Source organism: Scyliorhinus torazame, chromosome 22, assembly GCF_047496885.1.
Source record: "Scyliorhinus torazame isolate Kashiwa2021f chromosome 22, sScyTor2.1, whole genome shotgun sequence".
NCBI lineage: Eukaryota > Metazoa > Chordata > Chondrichthyes > Carcharhiniformes > Scyliorhinidae > Scyliorhinus > Scyliorhinus torazame.
The window spans coordinates 5,152,002-5,174,671 of NC_092728.1; positions in this window are offsets into that span (position 1 = coordinate 5,152,002).

Sequence of the window (22,670 nt, forward strand, 5' to 3'; positions counted from 1 at the left end):
GGGGGGAAGCCGAGGTCAGCCAGAGTTTGCTGACTTCTGGGAGCAACATGGGGGGAGTAATTACGCTAGTGGGGGGTCTAGCGGGGGGGGGTGGGAGGGGGTATTACTGGGTTGCTGCTGCTGGGGAAAGGGGGGAGCGGGTACGGGAGAGGATGGGCGGGGGGGCACCGCCTGGGGGAGATACAGCTGCGTGGGAACTGGGTGAGAAGCTGGAAAAAGATGATGGCTAATCGGCAAGGGGGGGGGGGGGTGGGAAGCCCCCCAACTCGGCTGATCACGTGGAACGTGAGAGGGCTCAACGGGCCGATAAAGAGGGCACGGGTACTCGCACACCTTAAGAAACTTAAAGCAGATGTGGTTATGTTACAGGAAACGCACCTGAAACTGATAGACCAGGTTAGGCTGCGCAAAGGATGGGTGGGGCAGGTGTTCCATTCGGGGCTAGATGCGAAAAACAGGGGGGTGGCTATATTAGTGGGGAAGCGGGTAATGTTTGAGGCAAAGACTATAGTGGCGGATAACGGGGGCAGATACGTGATGGTGAGTGGCAAACTACAGGGAGAGACGGTGGTTTTGGTAAACGTGTATGCCCCGAACTGGGATGATGCCAATTTTATGAGGCGGATGCTAGGACGCATTCCGGACCTAGAGACGGGAAAGCTGATAATGGGGGGAGACTTTAACATGGTGTTGGAACCAGGGCTGGATAAGTCGAAGTCCAGGACTGGAAGGAGGCCGGCAGCAGCCAAGGTGCTTAAAGATTTTATGGAGCAGATGGGAGGTGTGGACCCGTGGAGATTCAGTAGACCTAGGAGTAAGGAGTTCTCGTTTTTCTCCTATGTCCATAAAGTCCATTCGCGCATAGACTTTTTTGTGGTGGGTAGGGCATTGATCCCGAGGGTGAGGGGAACGGAGTATACGGCTATAGCCATTTCGGATCACGCCCCACACTGGGTGGACTTGGAGATAGGGGAGGAAACAGGAGGGCGCCCACCCTGGAGAATGGACATGGGACTAATGGCGGATGAGGGGGTGTGTCTAAGGGTGAGGGGATGTATTGAAAAGTACTTGGAACTCAATGACAATGGGGAGGTCCAGGTGGGAGTGGTCTGGGAGGTGTTGAAGGCGGTGGTTAGGGGGGAGCTGATATCAATAAGGACACATAAAGGGAAGCAGGAGAGTAAGGAACGGGAGCAGTTGCTGCAAGAACTTTTGAGGGTGGGCAGACAATATGCGGAAGCACCGGAGGAGGGATTGTACAGGGAAAGGCAAAGGCTGCATGTGGAATTTGACTTGCTGACTACAGGCACTGCAGAGGCACAATGGAGGAAGGCGCAGGGTGTACAGTATGAATATGGGGAGAAGGCGAGCAGATTGCTGGCACACCAATTGAGGAAAAGGGGAGCAGCGAGGGAAATAGGGGGAGTGAGGGACGAGGAAGGAGAGATGGAGCGGGGAGCGGAGAGAGTGAATGAAGTGTTCAAGACATTTTATAAAAAATTATATGAAGCTCAACCCCCGGATGGGAGGGAGAGAATGATGGACTTTTTGGATCGGCTGGAAATTCCCAAGGTGAAAGAGCAGGAAAGGGTGGGACTGGGAGCACAGATCGAGGTAGAAGAAGTGGTGAAAGGAATTAGGAGCATGCAGACGGGAAAGGCCCCGGGACCGGACGGATTCCCAGTCGAATTCTATAGAAAATATTTGGACTTGCTCGCCCCGGTACTGACGAGGACCTTTAATGAGGCAAAGGAAAGGGGACAACTGCCCCCGACTATGTCTGAAGCAACGATATCGCTTCTCTTAAAGAAGGAAAAGGACCCGCTACAATGCGGGTCCTACAGACCAATTTCCCTCCTAAATGTGGATGCCAAGGTCCTGGCCAAGGTAATGGCAATGAGAATAGAGGAATGTGTCCCGGGGGTGGTTCACGAGGACCAAACTGGGTTTGTGAAGGGGAGACAGCTGAACACGAATATACGGAGGCTGTTAGGGGTAATGATGATGGCCCCACCAGAGGGTGAAACGGAGATAGTAGTGGCGATGGATGCCGAGAAAGCATTTGATAGAGTGGAATGGGATTATTTGTGGGAGGTGTTGAGGAGATTTGGTTTTGGAGAGGGGTATGTTAGATGGGTGCAGCTATTGTATAGGGCCCCAGTGGCGAGTGTGGTCACGAATGGACGGGGATCGACATATTTCCGGCTCCATAGAGGGACAAGGCAGGGATGCCCTCTGTCCCCATTACTGTTTGCACTGGCGATTGAGCCCCTGGCGATAGCGCTGAGGGGTTCCAAGAAGTGGAGGGGAGTACTTAGGGGAGGAGAAGAACACCGGGTATCTTTGTATGCGGACGATTTGCTACTATATGTGGCGGATCCGGCGGAGGGGATGCCAGAAATAATGCGGATACTTGGGGAGTTTGGGGATTTTTAAGGGTATAAATTGAACATGGGGAAGAGTGAGCTGTTTGTGGTGCATCCAGGGGAGCAGAGTAGAGAAATAGAGGACCTACCGTTGAGGAAGGTAACAAGAGACTTTCGTTACCTAGGGATCCAGATAGCTAAGAATTGGGGCACATTGCACAGGTTAAATTTAACGCGGTTGGTGGAACAGATGGAGGAAGATTTCAAGAGATGGGATATGGTAGCCCTGTCAATGGCAGGGAGGGTGCAGGCGGTTAAGATGGTGGTCCTCCCGAGATTCCTCTTTGTGTTTCAGTGCCTCCCGGTGGTGATCACGAAGGCTTTTTTAAAAAGGATTGAAAAGAGCATCATGGGTTTTGTTTGGGCCGGGAAGACTCCGAGAGTGAGGAAGGGATTCTTACAGCGTAGTAGGGATGGGGGGGGCTGGCACTACCGAGCCTAAGTGAGTACTATTGGGCCGCTAATATTTCAATGGTGAGTAAGTGGATGGGAGAGGAGGAGGGAGCGGCGCGGAAGAGATTAGAGAGGGCGTCCTGTAGGGGGACTAGCCTACAGGCTATGGTGACAGCCCCATTGCCGTTCTCACCGAGGAACTACACCACAAGCCCGGTGGTGGTAGCTACACTGAAGATTTGGGGACAGTGGAGACGGCATAGGGGAAAGACTGGAGCCTTGGGGGGGTCCCCGATAAGAAACAACCATAGGTTTGCCCCGGGGGGAATGGATGGGGGATATGGAATGTGGCAAAGAGCAGGAATAACGCAACTGAAAGATCTATTTGTGGATGGGAAGTTCGCGAGTCTGGGAGCGCTGACCGAGAAATATGGGTTGCCCCAAGGGAATGCATTCAGGTATATGCAACTGAGGGCTTTTGTGAGGCAACAGGTGAGGGAATTTCCGCAGCTCCCGACACAAGAGGTGCAGGACAGAGTGATCTCAAAGACATGGGTGGGGGATGGTAAGGTGTCAGATATATATAGGGAAATGAGGGACGAAGGGGAGACTATGGTAGATGAACTAAAAGGGAAATGGGAAGAAGAGCTGGGGGAGGAGATCGAGGAGGGGCTGTGGGCAGATGCCCTAAGTAGGGTAAACTCGTCGTCCTCGTGTGCCAGGCTAAGCCTGATCTAGTTTAAGGTATTACACAGGGCGCATATGACTGGAGCGCGGCTCAGTAAATTTTTTGGGGTGGAGGATAGGTGTGCGAGGTGCTCGAGAAGCCCAGCGAATCATACCCATATGTTTTGGGCATGCCCGGCACTACGGGGGTTTTGGATGGGGGTGACAAAGGTGCTTTCAAAAGTAGTGGGGGTCCGGGTCGAACCAAGCTGGGGGTTGGCTATATTTGGGGTTGCACAAGAGCCGGGAGTGCAGGAGGCGAGAGAGGCCGATGTTTTGGCCTTTGCGTCCCTAGTAGCCCGGCGCAGGATATTGCTAATGTGGAAGGAAGCCAAGCCCCCGGGGGTGGAGACATGGATAAATGACATGGCGGGGTTTATAAAGCTAGAGCGGATTAAGTTCGTCCTAAGGGGGTCGGCTCAAGGGTTCACCAGGCGGTGGCAACCGTTCGTCGAATACCTTGCGGATAGATAGATGGGGGGAAAAAGAAGGCAGCAGCAGCAGCCCAGGATTTGGGGGTGGGGGGGTGGGGGGGGGGGTGGACGGGGGGGGGGGGTGTAACTTGTGACAAGGCAGTTGCCAATTAGGGCTAGTTTTCATTTTTGTTATTTAATATTTATTCATTTTTTGTTTATATAAAATAGGTCATTGTTATTTGTGTTGTTATAATATTGTGTAAAGGATGCACAATGTACTGTGTTGGTTGACCAAAAATTTTCAATAAAATATTTATTAAAAAAAAAAAAGATTAGCCCCACCGTGCTGCCCCAAGGGACCATATAATTAATTTTAACTTGTATTTATTTTAACATAATTAATTAATTGGTACTAAATTTAATAACTTTATTTGGACTTAATTAATTAGTGCTAGATATGTCAGTCAGCGGGGTGCAGTGCTCTAACTGTGAGATGTGGGAGATCTGTGACACTTCCAGCGTTCCGATCGACTACATCTGCAGGAAGTGTACCCAATGGCAGCTCCTTGCAGATTGCGTGGTTCGGTTGGAACAGCAGTTGGATGCACTTAGGAGCATGCAGGTGGTGGGAATGTTAAGTAATGGGTTAAGAGACATTGCAATTAGTTGTCTCATTTATGTTAAGAATCCATTAATTGACACTGATATGTAAAGGGGCTTCAGGTGGCCTCTGTCAGGTGGTGTGTTGTTAGAGTTTTGTGCCGAGACTGGAAGTGAAATAAATGGTGTTTGGTGAAAAGGAACAATAACTTTAGACTCTTCATACAACGGCAACTAAAACGTCTAACAATGGTAGCAGAGGATGGTTGCTGCGCAAATGTGAAGGGTTGAAAGATACAACTTTTCCTGATCAAACCAAGGAGTGAGTGAGGAGGAAAAAGAAAAGATACATGGCTGAACCCAGGATAAAGATGGCTGGATATGACTATCCTCCCTTATTTTCTGAAAGGGAATCGTACGACCAATGGAGAAGTGCAGTAGTTATGTGGACTAAGGTAACTGCTTTGGGAAAGAGAAAACCAGGTATGGCATTGGCTCTTTCTCTACCATATGGCAGGAAAATCCGAAACAAAGTGCTTTCTGAGCTGGAATTGGAAGAGTTAGCCTCTGAAGAAGGTCTGGAGACTTTATTACATTATATGGGTAAGATTTATAAGGAAGATGACTTGTTAAGTGCGTATGAAGCATGGTCGGATTTTGATAAGTTCCGGAAAATGGAGGATATCTCCATGGAAGACTATATAATGGAATTTGGCAGACTATATAAAAGGCTGCAGAAACACAACCTGGAATTTCCACAGTCTGTGTTGGCCTTTAAATTACGTGACTGTGCTAGAGTGAGTAACATGGATAGGCTCCTGGTTTTGACAGGAGTTCAGTTTACTGATAAAGATACCTTATTCGAACAGATGGCAAAAGCTTTACAAAAGTTTCTGGGGAAACATTCGATTCCGATGGCTCTGATGACCCAAATAGGTCAGCCTGCAATAAGGCAGAATATGGAAGATACACTAGTAACAGGATGGCAAAATCGTATGGCTACGAACAGGGCTCAAGACTATAGACGGAGACCGAGACAAGGAAATTCTGAAGACAGAAACCCAGTTAGAACCTACAAGAGGAAGATGAACCCCAGAAATGCATGGGGCATGATAAATCGATGTTTTCGATGTGACTCTCAATACCATTATGCTTTCAACTGTCCAACTCGTTATGATAGAGTGTTTGAAGCGACACATGACACGGAAGAGTCAGAAGAGGAAAAAGATAGTGACCAGAAAGAAGGCATTGTCCTATTGACAAGCAGTTTTACGCCGGTAATGAGGATGTTGGTTGCAGAATCCTTCAACTGTGCTGTATTGGACAGTGGCTGCACATCTACTGTGTGTGGAATTGACTGGTTAAAATGTTACCTGGACTCTTTGAATGCTGAAAATCGTAACAAGGTTAAGGAATTTGAAAGTTCCACAAGTTTCAGGTTTGGGGATGATAATACTCTGAAGTCGCTGAAAAGAGTGGTGATCCCTTGCAATATTGCCGGAGTGAATCATTTCATTAGCACGGATGTTGTATCAAGTGAGATACCTTTGCTTCTGAGCAGACCATCGATGAAGAAAGCACACATGAAACTGGATATGGAACAGGATAAGGCAACAGTTTTTGGAAAGATGGTGGACTTACAATTTACACAGTCGGGACACTATTGTATTCCATTGCTGACAAATAATATTTCAAGTAGAATGGTTAAGGATGTGTTAATGGGCAGTTGAAAATGGGACTTTAGCTGATAAAAAGCTTGTGGTATTAAAACTGCATAGGCAATTTGCACATCCGTCTCCTCGGAGGCTTAACATTTTATTAAAGGATGCTGGGGTAAGGGATGATGACTATACTAAACTGATAGAACAGGTTAGAGACCGCTGTGAAGTTTATAGGAAGTACAGAAGGACACCAGCACGACTGATAGTAACCCTACCTTTGGCCAGGGATTTTAACGACATTGTGGCCATGGACCTTAAGATCTGGGATAAAGCAAATAATATATTTATTTTGCATTTTGTAGATTTAGCAACCAGATTTAGTCAATCAACGATTGTACGAAGTAAAGAAAAGAGAGTAATTCTGGATCAAATCATGGAAAAATGGATAGGGACAGGAATGGGTCCACCGGCAAAATTCCTTACGGACAATGGGGGAGAATTTGCTAATGATGAGTTTAGGGATATGTGTGAAAACATGAATATCAGAGTTATGAATACGGCTGCAGAAAGCCCATTTAGTAATGGTGTCTGTGAAATAAATCATGCTGCCATCGATGACATGTTTCAGAAAATTTTGGCAGATCGACCAAATTGCAGGCTAAATTCAGCTTTAGCATGGGCAGTACATGCAAAGAATTCATTGCAGATGGTTGGGGGCTATAGTCTTTATCAATTAGTGTTTGGTAGAAATCCTAAAATTCCGTCCATTTTGGATGACCAGCCTCCAGTTTGGGAGGGGACTACAATTAGCTCTGGTTTTGCTGAACATTTAAATGCATGACATAGCAGTAGAAAAGCTTTTTTGGAAGCAGAAGTCTCTGAAAGAATTCGCAGAGCTTTAAGACATAACGTACGGCTATCAGATGCCGTTTTTCAGCAAGGAGACATGGTATACTATAAGAGAGATAATTCTAATGAATGGAAAGGCCCAGGGAAGATCATAGGCATAGATGGCAAAACAATTATTTTGCAACATGGTAATCAAACTGTTAGGGTCCATTCATCAAGGATAATAGGTACAGATTACAAATTTTCAAATTTAAACAAAGCAGACAGACATGACGAGGAACCAGAGTCATCTGGTACGCATGTGTTACAGAACTATGAGGACCAATTAACTGATATAGACAGGGTTTCTGTGGAGGAACACAACACTTCTGGTGAATTAAAACAGACCATTTTTCCGAAAGGGCAACTGCCAAAAGTTGGTACAAAAGTGACATACTTGCCTGAAGGGTTTAATCAATGGAAGGATGCAACTGTTATTAGTAGAGCAGGGAAGGCCACTGGAAAGTATAAATATTGGTTGAATGTACAGCATTCAGGGGAAGGAGTCAAGACAATGGATTGGGAAAACAAAGTTCAAAAATGGAGGGCACAGAAATGCAATGCCAGTTCAGATAGTACATCGGATAGTGAACAGGTCCGCAGGAAAAGGTCGAGAACTATTGAAAGGACATCCCACAGAAGAAGGGAAAGATCAAGCAGTAGCAGTACAGAACGAGATACCAGGCGGGAGAGGGGACGTAGTTTGTCAAGATCTCGGAACATGAGTAAGACTACGAATACTAATAGGAGTAGAAGCCCACATGCACATGAGATTTTGGTGGCTTCAAATAAATTAGATGAAGAAGTTATTAAAGAAGCAAAACAGCAAGAATTGCATAGTTGGAGTGAATTTGGGGTATACACGGAAGTACTGGATAGGGGACAAAGAGCTCTATCCCACAGATGGATTTGCACGGAAAAGGTTCTTCCGGATGGAACTTATAAGGCAAAGGCCAGGCTTGTGGCAAGGGGATTTGAAGAAAGCTTAGAAGATCAGGATTTAAGGGTAGATTCACCTACAGCAGGAAAGGTTATTTTAAAGATCTTCTTGGCTCTATTAGCCACAAAGGCATGGGAATGCAAATCTATAGATATAAAAGCTGCCTTTTTGCAGGGGCATCAGCTCCAGAGAGACATTTTTCTCCGTCCTCCTAAAGAAGCAGCTAACACAGAAGGGGTACTCTGGAAGTTGAACAAATGTGTATATGGATTAAATGATGCATCTAGAGTCTGGTATTTTTCGGTAAGGTCAGTTTTGTTAAAGTTAGGCTGTTGCCAGTTGAAAGCAGATCCTGCAATGTTTTACTGGCACTATAAAGGAAATCTTTCTGGCATTTTTATGATGCATGTCGATGATTTTTTGTGGGGTGGGACTAGTGATATTGAAGCTATTGTAATCTCTGGTTTGAGGAAAGAATTCAGGGTTGGAAGTCAGGCTTCCGGTGAATTTAAATATATTGGACTGGAAATTGGACAGGCTAAGTTAGGGGCAACTTTACGTCTGCAATCTTATTTGGAAAGCATCACCCCAATAGCAATTAGTCGTGGCCGAGTTTCACAAAAAGATGCAATGGTTTTAAAGGTAGAAAAAGAGCAACTGCGAAGTTTAATTGGGCAACTGAACTGGTTATGCAGACAGACTAGACCGGACGTGAGTTTTGATGTCTTAGAGTTGAGTACAAAAATGAATGATCCCAAAGTGGAAGACATAATAAGAGCAAATAAAGCGTTGGCCAAACTAAAAATGCAGGAGTGTGTTTTGAAGTTCCCGGTTTTAGGTGACCTTAAGCACTTGAAACTCATAGTTTATAGTGATGCGTCCTATGCAAATTTATGTGATGGGGTTTCAAGCGCAGGAGGTTTTATAATTTTCCTTTTGGGGAACAATGGTAAATGTTGCCCGCTTGTGTGGGAAACAAAGAAAATAAGGAGAGTGGTAAAAAGCACTTTGGCTGCTGAGACGTTAAGCCTTGTAGAGGCGGTGGATATGGCCTTTTATACAAGTATGATATTGGCAGAAATGTTGGGATTAGGGGATTTGGGTAATATACCTACTGACTGTCACATTGACAATAAATCCCTGTGGGAAAATGTGCACTCTACAAAAAGTGTCAATGAAAAGAGGTTACGGATAGACATCGCAAGTTTGAAGCAGATGTTGGACAGAGGGGAAATAACAAAAATTAAATGGGTCGGTCGACAGGAGCTATCAACTGTCAGACGGTTTCACGAAAAGGGGGCGAGTTCACAGAAACTTTTGGATATTGTTAATGAAGGGCGCTTGTTTCTGTGATTGTTTTTCTTTCTCGTCCAAACAAAAAAAAAAGGGGGGGGGCATCATGTGTGCGTTTTTGAGTTTCTTGAAATTTTGTTTTCACCTAATTATTTTTTTTCTCCAAGGAAGGGGAGACTGTTGAGTAATGGGTTAAGAGACATTGCAATTAGTTGTCTCATTTATGTTAAGTATCCATTAATTGACACTGATATGTAAAGGGGCTTCAGGTGGCCTCTGTCAGGTGGTGTTTTGTTAAGAGTTTTGTGCAGAGGCTGTGGAAGTGAAATAAATGGTGTTTGGTGAAAAGGAACAGGACTTTAGACTCTTCATACAACAGCAACTAAAACGGCTAACAGGGAAGCGTCAAAGATAGGAGTTTATAGGGACATGGTCACACCCAATTGCAGGCAGACTGGTGGGTGACCGCTGGAAAGGGCAGGCAGTCAGTGCAGGAACCCCTTGTCGCTGTCCCCCTCTTTAACAGGTGTACCATTTTGGATACTGTTGGGGGGGGGGGTGGCTGGTGCCTCGGGGGAAAACAGCAGCAGCCAGAACAGTGGCACCATGGCTGGCTCTGTTGCTCAGCAGGGAGGGTCAAAGCGCAGAAGAGCAATAGTCATAGGGGACTCCATAGTCAGGGGCACAGCTAGGCGCTTCTGTGGTCGTGAAAAAGACTCCAGGATTGCGTGTTGCCTCCCTGGTGCCAGGGTCCGGGATGTCACTGAACAGCTGGAGAGGGAACGCAGATTGTTTGCAGAATAGGGACACAGCATAACATAGAAAAACAATCAAGTCAGAGGGAAACAGCGGTAGTAAGTTTCAGGAGAGTAAGAGAAGGCTGGAGGGTCTCTACTTTAATGCCAGGAGTATTAAAGGTAAAACGGATGAGTTAAGGGTGAGGGTTGGCACGTGGAATTATGATATAGCAACCATCAAAGAGATGTGATTGAGGGAGGGGCAGGATTGGCAGCTCAACATCCCGGGATGTTCAGGAGGGACAGGGGAGGGGGCAAAAGAGGAGGGGGGGGGCCATTGCACTATTAGTTAAGGAGCCAATTACTGCAGTAAGGAGAGGTGATATCTTGGGGGTGGCGTTAAATGAAGCTTTGTGGGTTGAGCTTAGGAATACAAAAGGGACAGCCACATTGCGAGGTGTTTATTAGAGACCCCCAAATAGTCAGCGGGAAATTGAGGAGCAAATATGTGCGCAATTTGCAGAAGTGTGTAAAAATAATAACAGGATAATTATAGTGGGTGATTTCAACTTTTCCAACATTGAATGTGATAGTCATCATGTTAAGGGCTTAGATGGAGCAGAGTTTGAAAAATGTACACAAGCTCAACATGTTGAAGGTCCGACAATGGACAGTGCAGTGCTGGACCTAATTCTGGGGAATTAAGCCAGTCGGGTGGTTGATGTGATGGTGGGGGAGCATTTTAGTGATAGCGATCACAACATGGTGCAATTTAAGTTTGTTATGGACAAGGAAATAGACAAATTGCAGAAAAAGGTCTTGGATTGGGGGAGAGCCGACTTTAGTAAAATAAGGCAGGATCTGGCCAAGCTAGATTGGAACAAATAGTGGTCATAGGGAGTGACAAGGTATTGGAGGTGTTGGCGGCCTTAAAGGTGGAGAAAACGCCAGGTCCGGATGAATTGTGTCCCCGGATGCTGTTGGAGGCAAGGGAGGAGATTGCAGGGGCTCTGAGCCAATTTTTTTATTCATCTCTTACCACGGGGGAGGTGGCCAGAGGACTGGGGAACAACTAATGTGGCCCCACTATTTCAGAAAGGCTGTAGCGATAAGCCAGGGAACTACAGACCAGTGAGTCTCACGTCAGTGGTGGGGAAACATTTGGAGAAAATTCTGAAGGAGAGAATCTATCTCCACTTGGAGAGGCGAGGTTTGATCAGGGATAGTCAGAGGGAGGTCATGCCGAACAAATTGAATTGAATTTTTTGAGCACGTAACTAAGTGTCGATGAGGGTAGTGCAGTGGATGTAGTTTACATGGATTTCAGCAAAGCCTTTGACAATGTCCCACATGCGAGACTGATAAAGAAGGCAAATGCACATTGGATAGAGGGGAACTTGATAAGGTGGATTCAAAATTGGCTTAGCTGTAGGAGCCAGAGGGTGATGACAGACGGCTGCTTTAGTAACTGTAAGCCAGTGACCAGTGACGTACCACAGGGATCTGTGTGAGTCCCCTATTGTTTGTCATTTATATAAACAACATCGCTGACTATGTGGGGTGGGATCGGTAAGTTTGTGGATGACACAAAGGTTGGCCGGGTGGTTAACAGTGACGTTGAGTGTTTTGGGTTACAGGGAGATACAGACAAGATGGTCAAATGGGCAGGTAAGTGGCAGATGGAATTTAACCCTGAAATGTGTGAGGGGATACACTTTGGAAGGAGCAATGTTACAAGGAAGTATTCAAGGAATGGAACCACATTGGGAAGTTCTGAGGAACAAGGGGACCGTGGCGTGATTGTCCATAGATCTCTGAAGGCAGAAGGGCAGCTTAATAGGGTGGAGAAGGCATATGGGACACTTGTCTTTCTCAATCGGAGCACAGATGACAAAAGCAGGGAGCTCATGTTGGAGTTGTATCGAACATTGGTGAGGCCACAGCTGGAGCACTGTGTGCAATTCTGGTTGCCACCTTACAGGAAGGATGTGATTGCACTGGAGGGGGTGCAGAGGAGATTCACCAGGATGTTGCCTGGGATGGAACATTTAAGTTATTTTTCAGACAAATAAAGTTACAGTACCCAATTCATTTTTTCCAATTAAGGGGCAATTTAGCGTGGCCAATCCACCCACCCTGCACATCTTTGGGTTGTGGGGGCGAAACCCACGCAGACACGGGGAGAATGTGCAAACTCCACACAGAGAGTGACCCAGAGCCAGGAACGAACCTGGGACCTCGACACCGCGAGGCAGCTGTGCTAACCACTGCGCCGCCGCGCTGCCGGAACATTTAAGTTATGAAGAGAGGTTTGATAGACTTGGGTTGTTTTCGCTGGAGCAGAGACGTCTGAGGGGCGACCTGATCGAGGTGGTCAAGATGATGAGGGGCGTGGATAGGGAGCAGCTGTTCCCCTTAGTTGAAGGGTCAGTTACGAGGGGGACACAAGTTCAAGGTGAGGGGTGGGAGGTTATGGGGGGATTTGAGGAAAAGTTTTTTTACCCAGAGGGTGGTGAGGGTCTGGAACGCAAGGCCTGGGAGGGGGGTAGAGGCGGGTTGCCTCACGTCCGTTAATAAGTACCTGGATGAGCAGTTGGCCATCACAACATTCAAGGCTATGGGCCGTGCTGGCAAATGGATTGAGGCGGGCGGGTCAGGTGCCTTTCATGTGGCGGTGCTGACTCGATGAGGCGAAGGGCCTGTTGTGCGCTGCGCGATTCTGTGAAGGTACAAAACCTCCATGAAATCTTCCACCCCTCTGACGCTGAATTCCACTCCAACAGAACCCGCCTGCGAGCGATCAGCGAGGAGAAGCAAAAGACATCCTCCAACCCGCTCCCATCTGTAACTCACACATACCCACACTCACACACTGACACACTGACACTCACACACTGACAAACTGACACTCACACACTGACACACACTCACACACTGACAAACTGACACACATACACTGACAAACTGACACTCACACACTGACAAACTGACACACACACACTGATACACACTCACACACTGACAAACTGACACTCACACACTGACAAACTGACACTCACACACTGACAAACTGACACACACTCACACACTGACAAACTGACACACACACACTGATACACACTCACACACTGACAAACTGACACACACACTGACAAACTGACACTCACACACTGACAAACTGACACACACTCACACACTGACAAACTGGCACACATACACTGACAAACTGACACTCACACACTGACAAACTGACACTTACACACTGACAAACTGACACTCACACACTGACACACTCACACACTGACAAACTGACACTCACACACTGACAAACTGACACTGACACACTGACAAACTGACACTCACACACTGACAAACTGACACACACTGACAAACTGACACTCACACACTGACAAACTGACACACACACTGACAAACTGACACTCACACACTGACAATCTGACACTCACACACTGACAAACTGACACACACAGTGACAACAAACTGACACTCACACACTGACAAACTAACACTCACACACTGACAAACTGACACTCACACACTGACAAACTGACACTCACACACTGACAAACTGACACTCACACACTGACACACACTCACACACTGACAAACTGACAAATACACACTGACACACTCACACACTGACATACTGACACTCACACACTGATACACACTGACAAACTGACACTCACACACTGACAAACTGACACACTCACACTGACAAACTGACGCACTCACACACTGACAAACTGACACTCACACACTGACAATCTGACACTCACACACTGACAAACTGACACACACACTGACAAACTGACTCTCACACACTGACAAACTGACACTCACACACTGATACACACTCACACACTGACAAACTGACACTCACACACTGACAAACTGACAAACACAAACTGACACTCACACACTGACAAACTGACACTCACACACTGACATTCACTCACACACTGACAAATTGACACTCACACACTGACAAACTGACACTCACACTGACAAACTGACACACACACTGACAAACTGACACTCACACACTGACAAACTGACACACTCACACTGACAAACTGACACTCACACACTGACAAACTGACACTCACACACTGACAAACTGACATACACACACTGAGAAACTGACACTCACACACTGACAAACTGACACTCACACACTGACACACACTCACACTGACAAACTGACACTCACACACTGACAAACTGCAAACACACACTGACAAACTGACACTCACACATTGACAAACTGACACTCACATACTGACAATCTGACACTCACATACTGACAAACTGACACACACACTGACAAACTGACTCTCACACACTGACAAACTGACACTCACACACTGATACACACTCACACACTGACAAACACAAACTGACACTCACACACTAACAAACTGACACTCACACACTGACAAACTGACACACTCACACTGACAAACTGACACTCACACACTGACAAACTGACAAACACACACTGACAAACTGACACTCACACACTGACAAACTGACACTCCCACACTGACAAACTGACACACACACACTGACAAACTGACACTCACACACTGACAAACTGACAAACACACACTGACAAACTGACACTCACACACTGACACACTCACACACTGACAAACTGACACTCACACACTGACAAACTGACACTCTCACACTGACAAACTGACACTCTCACACTGACAAACTGACACTTACACACTGACAAACTGACAAACACACACTGACAAACTGACTCTCACACACTGACAAACTGACACTCACACACTGACAAACTGACACTCACACACTGATACACACTCACACACTGACAAACAGACACTCACACACTGACAAACTGACACACACTGACAAACTGACACTCACACACTGACAAACTGACACTCACACACTGACACACACTCACACACTGACAAACTGACACTCACACACTGACAAACTGACTCTCACACACTGACAAACTGACACTCACACACTGACAAACTGACACTCACACACTGACACACACTCTCACACTGACAAACTGACACTCACACACTGACAAACTGACGCACACACACTGACAAACTGACACTCACACACTGACAAACTGACACTCACACACTGACACACACTCACACACTGACAAACTGACACTCACACACTGACAAACTGACGCACACACACTGACAAACTGACACACTCACACTGACAAACTGACACTCATACACTGACAAACTGACACTCACACACTGACAAACTGACACTCACACACTGACAAACTGACACTCACACACTGACAAACTGACACTCACACACTGACAAACTGACACACACACACTGAGAAACACACTCACACACTGACAAACTGACAAACACACCCTGACAAACGGACACTCACACACTGACACACACTCACACACTGACAAACTGACACTCACACACTGACAAACTACAAACACACACTGACAAACTGACACTCACACACTGACAAACTGACACTCACACACTGACAAACTGACACTCACACACTGACAACCTGACACACACACACTGACAAACTGACACTCTCACACTGACAAACTGACACTCACACACTGACAAACTGACACTCACACACTGACAAACTGTCACTCACACACTGACAAGCTGACAAACACACACTGTCAAACTGACACTCACACACTGACACACACTCACACACTGACAAACTGACACTCACACACTGACAAACTGACACTCGCACACTGACAAACTGCCACACACACACACTGACAAACTGACACTCACACACTGACAAACTGACACTCACACACTGACAAACAGACACCCACACACTGACACACACTCACACACTGACAAACTGACACTCACACACTGACAAACTGACACTCACACACTGACACTCACACTGACAAACTGACACTCACACTGACAAACTGACACTCACACACTGACAAACTGACACTCACACACTGACAAACTGACTCTCACACACTGACAAACTGACACTCACACACTGACAAACTGACACTCACACACTGACAAACTGACACTCTCACACTGACAAACTGACACTCACGCACTGACACACTCACACACTGACAAACTGATACTCACAAACTGACAAACTGACACTTACACACTGACAATCTGACACTCACACACTGACACACTCACACTGACAAACTGACACTCACACACTGACAAACTGACACTCACACACTGACAAACTGACACACACACTGACAAACTGACACACACACTGACAATCTGACACTCACACACTGACAAACTGACACACACAGTGACAACAAACTGACACTCACACACTGACAAACTGACACTCACACACTGACAAACTGACACTCACACACTGGCAAACTGACACTCACACACTGACAAACTGACACTCACACACTGACAAACTGACACTCACACACTGACACACACTCACACACTGACAAACTGACAAACACACACTGACACACTCACATACTGACATACTGACACTCACACACTGATACACACTCACACACTGACAAACTGACACTCACACACTGACAAACTGACACACTCACTGACAAACTGACACACTCACACACTGACAAACTGACACTCACACACTGACAATCTGACACTCATACACTGACAAACTGACACTCACACACTGGCAAACTGACTCTCACACACTGACAAACTGACACTCACACACTGATACACACTCACACACTGACAAACTGACACTCACACACTGACAAACTGACAGACACAAACTGACACTCACACACTGACAAACTGACACTCACACACTGACACACACTCACACACTGACAAACTGACACTCACACACTGACAAACTGAAACTCACACACTGACAAACTGACACTCACACACTGACAAACTGACAAACACACACTGACAAACTGACACTCACACACTGACAAACTGACACTCACACACTGACAAACTGACACACACACACTGACAAACTGACACTCACACACTGGCAAACTGACTCTCACACACTGACAAACTGACACTCACACACTGATACACACTCACACACTGACAAACTGACACTCACACACTGACAAACTGACAGACACAAACTGACACTCACACACTGACAAACTGACACTCACACACTGACACACACTCACACACTGACAAACTGACACTCACACACTGACAAACTGAAACTCACACACTGACAAACTGACACTCACACACTGACAAACTGACAAACACACACTGACAAACTGACACTCACACACTGACAAACTGACACTCACACACTGACAAACTGACACACACACACTGACAAACTGACACTCACACACTGACAAACTGACAAACACACACTGACAAACTGACACTCACACACTGACACACACTCACACTGACAAACTGACACTCACACACTGACAAACTGCAAACACACACTGACAAACTGACACTCACACACTGACAAACTGACACACACACTGACAAACTGACACTCACACACTGACAAACTGACACTCACACACTGACACACACACACACTGACAAACTGACACTCACACACTGACAAACTGCAAACACACACTGACAAACTGACACTCACACACTGACAAACTGACACTCACACACTGACAAACTGACACTCACACACTGACAAACTGTCACTCACACACTGACACACACTCACACATTGACAAACTGACACTCACACACTGACAAACTGACACTCACACACTGACAAACTGACACTCACACACTGCACACACTCACACACTGACAAACTGACACTCACACACTGACAAACTGACACTCACACACTGACAAACTGACACTCACACACTGACACACTCACACACTGACAAACTGACACTCACACACTGACAAACACACACTGACAAACTGACACTCACACACTGACACACTCACACACTGACAAACTGACACTCACACACTGAAAAACTGACAAACACACAGTGACACACTCACACACTGACAAACTGACACTCACACACTGACAAACACACACTGACAAACTGACACTCACACACTGACACACTCACACACTGACAAACTGACACTCACACACTGACAAACTGACACTCACACACTGACAAACTGACAAACACACACTGACAAACTCTCACACTGACAAACTGACACTCACACACTGACAAACTGACACTCACACACTGAGAAACTGACACTCACACACTGACAAACTGACAAACACACCCTGACAAACTGACACTCACACACTGACACACACTCACACACTGACAAACTGACACTCACACACTGACAAACTGCAAACACACACTGACAAACTGACACTCACACACTGAAAAACTGACACTCACACACTGACAAACTGACACTCACACACTGACAACCTGACACACTCACACTGACAAACTGACACTCTCACACTGACAAACTGACACTCACACACTGACAAACTGACACTCACACACTGACAAACTGTCATTCACACACTGAGAAACTGACAAACACACACTGTCAAACTGACACTCACACACTGACACACACTCACACACTGACAAACTGACACTCGCACACTGACAAACTGACACACACACACACTGACAAACTGACACTCACACACTGACACACACTCACACACTGACAAACTGACACTCACACACTGACAAACTGACACTCACACACTGACAAACTGACACTCACACACTGACACTCACACTGACAAACTGACACTCACACACTGACAAACTGACACTCACACACTGACAAACTGACTCTCACACACTGACAAACTGACACTCACACACTGACAAACTGACACTCACACACTGACAAACTGACACTCTCACACTGACAAACTGACACTCACGCACTGACACACTCACACACTGACAAACTGACACTCACAAACTGACACTTACACACTGACAAACTGACACTCACACACTGACACACTCACACACTGACAAACTGACACTCACACACTGACAAACTGACACTCACACACTGACAAACTGACACACACACTGACAAACTGACACACACACTGACAATCTGACACTCACACACTGACAAACTGACACACACTGACAACAAACTGACACTCACACACTGACAAACTAACACTCACACACTGACATACTGACACTCACACACTGATACACACTCACACACTGAAAAACTGACACTCACACACTGACAAACTGACACACTCACACTGACAAACTGACACACTCACACACTGACAAACTGACACTCACACACTGACAATCTGACACTCACACACTGACAAACTGACACACACACTGACAAACTGACTCTCACACACAGACAAACTGACACTCACACACTGATACACACTCACACACTGACAAACTGACACTCACACACTGACAAACTGACACTCATACACTGACAAACTGACACTCACACACTGACAAACTGACACACTCACACTGACAAACTGACACTCACACACTGACAAACTGACAGTCACACACTGACAAACTGACACTCACACACTGACAAACTGACACACACACACTGACAAACTGACACTCACACACTGACAAACTGACAAACACACACTGACAAACTGACACTCACACACTGACACACACTCACACTGACAAACTGACACTCACACACTGACAAACTGACACTCACACACTGACAAACTGACACTCACACACTGACAAACTGTCACTCACACACTGACACACACTCACACACTGACAAACTGACACTCACACACTGACAAACTGACACTCACACACTGACACACACTCATACACTGACAAACTGACACTCACACACTGACAAACTGACACTCACACACTGACAAACTGACACTCACACACTGACACACTCACACACTGACAAACTGACACTCACACACTGACAAACACACACTGACAAACTGACACTCACACACTGACACACTGACACACTGAAAAACTGACACTCACACACTGACAAACTGACAAACACACACCGACACACTCACACACTGACAAACTGACACTCACACACTGACAAACTGACAAATACACACTGACAAACTGACACTCACACACTGACACACTCACACACTGACAAACTGACACACACTGACAAACTGACAAACACACACTGACAAACTGACACTCACACACTGACACACTCTCACACTGACAAACTGACACTCACACACTGACAAACTGACACTCACACACTGACAAACTGACACACACACACTGAGAAACTGACACTCACACACTGACAAACTGACAAACACACCCTGACAAACTGACACTCACACACTGACACACACTCACACACTGACAAACTGACACTCACACACTGACAAACTGCAAACACACACTGACAAACTGACACTCACACACTGAAAAACTGACACTCACACACTGACAAACTGACACTCACACACTGACAACCTGACACACTCACACTGACAAACTGACACTCTCACACTGACAAACTGACACTCTCACACTGACAAACTGACACTCACACACTGACAAACTGTCACTCACACACTGACAAACTGACAAACACACACTGTCAAACTGACACTCACACACTGACACACACTCACACACTGACAAACTGACACTCACACACTGACAAACTGACACTCGCACACTGACAAACTGACACACACACACACTGACAAACTGACACTCACACACTGACAAACTGACACTCACACACTGACAAACAGACACTCACACACTGACACACACTCACACACTGACAAACTGACACTCACACACTGACAAACTGACACTCACACACTGACACTCACACTGACAAACTGACACTCACACACTGACAAACTGACACTCACACACTGACAAACTGACACTCTCACACTGACAAACTGACACTCACACACTGACAAACTGACACTTACGCACTGACACACTCACACACTGACAAACTGACACTCACAAACTGACAAACTGACACTTACACACTGACAAACTGACACTCACACACTGACACACTCACACACTGACAAACTGACACTCACACACTGACAAACTGACACTCACACACTGACAAACGGACACACACACTGACAAACTGACATACACACTGACAATCTGACACTCACACACTGACAAACTGACACTCACACACTGACAAACTGACACTCACACACTGACAAACTGTCACTCACACACTGACAAACTGACAAACACACACTGTCAAACTGACACTCACACACTGACACACACTCACACACTGACAAACTGACACTCACACACTGACAAACTGACACTCACACACTGACAAACAGACACTCACACACTGACACACACTGACACACTGACAAACTGACACTCACACACTGACAAACTGACACTCACACACTGACACTCACACTGACAAACTGACACTCACACACTGACAAACTGACACTCACACACTGACAAACTGACACTCTCACACTGACAAACTGACACTCACACACTGACAAACTGACACTCACGCACTGACACACTCACACACTGACAAACTGACACTCACAAACTGACAAACTGACACTTACACACTGACAAACTGACACTCACACACTGACACACTCACACACTGACAAACTGACACTCACACACTGACAAACTGACACTCACACACTGACAAACGGACACACACACTGACAAACTGACATACACACTGACAATCTGACACTCACACACTGACAAACTGACACTCACACACTGACAAACTGACACTCACACACTGACACACTCACACACTGACAAACTGACACTCACACACTGACAAACACACACTGACAAACTGACACTCACACACTGACACACTGACACACTGAAAAACTGACACTCACACACTGACAAACTGACAAACACACACCGACACACTCACACACTGACAAACTGACACTCACACACTGACAAACTGACAAATACACACTGACAAACTGACACTCACACACTGACACACTCACACACTGACAAACTGACACACACTGACAAACTGACAAACACACACTGACAAACTGACACTCACACACTGACACACTCTCACACTGACAAACTGACACTCACACACTGACAAACTGACACTCACACACTGACAAACTGACACACACACACTGAGAAACTGACACTCACACACTGACAAACTGACAAACACACCCTGACAAACTGACACACACACTGACACACACTCACACACTGACAAACTGACACTCACACACTGACAAACTGCAAACACACACTGACAAACTGACACTCACACACTGAAAAACTGACACTCACACACTGACAAACTGACACTCACACACTGACAACCTGACACACTCACACTGACAAACTGACACTCTCACACTGACAAACTGACACTCTCACACTGACAAACTGACACTCACACACTGACAAACTGTCACTCACACACTGACAAACTGACAAACACACACTGTCAAACTGACACTCACACACTGACACACACTCACACACTGACAAACTGACACTCACACACTGACAAACTGACACTCGCACACTGACAAACTGACACAC